This window comes from Dendroctonus ponderosae, unplaced genomic scaffold, assembly GCF_020466585.1.
Source record: "Dendroctonus ponderosae isolate FM_Combo_2020 unplaced genomic scaffold, Dpon_F_20191213v2 Dpon_F_20191213_4, whole genome shotgun sequence".
NCBI classification, from domain to species: domain Eukaryota; kingdom Metazoa; phylum Arthropoda; class Insecta; order Coleoptera; family Curculionidae; genus Dendroctonus; species Dendroctonus ponderosae.
Genome location: NW_026018611.1, coordinates 15,276,851 through 15,278,751, shown reverse-complemented (window position 1 = coordinate 15,278,751; position 1,901 = coordinate 15,276,851). Strand labels below are relative to the sequence as shown.

The 1,901-nt window shown below is 35.4% G+C and overlaps 1 long non-coding RNA gene across 1 annotated transcript; it reads right to left on the bottom strand.

Moving 5' to 3' along the window:
* Positions 1–1,098: 1,098 nt before the first annotated feature.
* LOC125504236 lies at positions 1,099–1,415 on the bottom strand. Its single transcript, XR_007281355.1, has 2 exons — positions 1,234–1,415; positions 1,099–1,177 (listed from the first exon to the last, which is right to left on the bottom strand). It is a non-coding gene; the product is annotated as an uncharacterized LOC125504236 (long non-coding RNA).
* Between the last annotated feature and the right edge of the window lie 486 nt (positions 1,416–1,901).

Genomic DNA, 1,901 nt, shown 5'->3' with positions numbered 1-1,901 from the left:
AAAAGTTTGTAGCTGCCCTTTACAAAAACTGATTTGTTTGTGTGGAGTATAGGATCCTTGAGTGTTTTTGTAACGTTACCATTCTGAGCATTACTATTTGTTATTCACACGTTTTGTTAAATATATTATTAATACGAAAGATTTAGTAGAATTTATGGAATATGTTGATAAAGAAATGCACGAACGGGTCCCTAAAAAGTACATAACAGGCATGCAAGATCCTTTCCAATTCTACGGAGAGCAGGAATTTGTTCAGAGTTCTCGGTTTCAGAAAGAAACCGTTATCGACGCACTAATACCTTTCCTTTTAAGTAGAATTGAAAGTGCAAGTAGAAGAGGTTTACCTTTTCCTGCTCACCTGCAACTTCTGATAGCCTTAAGGTTATATGCTATTGGCAGTTTCCAGGTAGGTCAATTGATAAGTGTTGAATAGAATTACGCTTACACGAATACAACTCTCATTATATAATTTACTATTATATTGTGATGAACGGTGCAACACGACAAATTTCAGAGAGAGAAAAATAAAAATCAAACTTCAATGAAAACTATTTAAGTATGACTTGAATTTAGGATTACAATGATTTGCTTTTCGCTTAGAGGCAATGATTTATTTTTTTTTATATGATGACGTTTAATAAAGAGAATAAGGCAAAAATGTTTCCCTTAAGCCGGAATTTCGGGCGGTCGTGTGCAAAGCCCGGAGGGTGAGTTTGTTTGAGCGCCACTAGCTTTCGCAGCAAAGCTAGAAGCTCATGAATCAGAAATTCAGAACTTAAACAAATTCCTAATTCAAAGTAAAATAACAACTTCATTAATTTAGTACAATTACCAATACAGATACATGTTTAGGGAGGTGTATGGATAACATAATTATATAATAATAAATGGAATGAGACKTGAAAAACTTGATACATAAAAGTTACACGTTGTATCGTACAAGTAGGATAATATGTACTTACTCGAAACTGTGGCACTTGCAGCAATCGTACTGGTGACATCCCGAAAAGAGCTATCACCGGGAAGAATATCATCTATGCACATAAATACAAATTATTAAAGTACTTTCATTTTAATACAAACGTACCTACATTTAAATTTTTCGGGGTACACAATTCAGGGGCCATTCGAGCTGAGTGATTTGAGCTGCTCTCCCTGGAAAGAGTGTCTTTGGAGCCTAAACATTGATAGGTTGCTAAATTTACATATCACTTTCTTAAAATTAGTACTTACCCGGAACTGTGTATATATTTGATGTGACATGAACATATTCATGCGATGGTCCAGGAATATCGCCCAGTTCGGCTATTGGTTGCACCAAGCGTCTTTTGCCAGGATATACCTTGGCTGGCTTAATGACGGACTCCAACGAACTCGTATGCGTCAAAATCGTGTTGGACTCTACCATGCGAATACCATCTGTATGTATGAAACAGGCAATCATGAAGTAAACAAATGTATTTAATTTTAAACACTAAAATACCTTGATTTTTTTCGGGAGTTACACATCTCCTAGCAGATGGTATACTCTCTCGATAGAAGCTATTCTCTATGGAAGGTGCACCTTGGAAACCTTCCAATATACTTGGAAATATATGTAATATGTAAGGTGAATAATTTATGTAGTAATCTTTAAAACAATACATAGGCTAGTCTTATTTAAACCTACCTGTGAGGTATTTTGTTGGGAGGCAATTTAGTAATAATCTACCGTTTGCCTTGAAACACACATCGTGGAAATGTCTAGAGCACATAAATACCCTGCGAAATTTAAATTTTGCCACTAAATCCTTACAATCCGCTCGCCTGATCCAAATGCTTCTCAAATTTTCATTTCTAGGAAGTCGACACCTGAAAATATTGTGGTTTTATTGTGTTATAATTTGAATCCGAAAAATGTG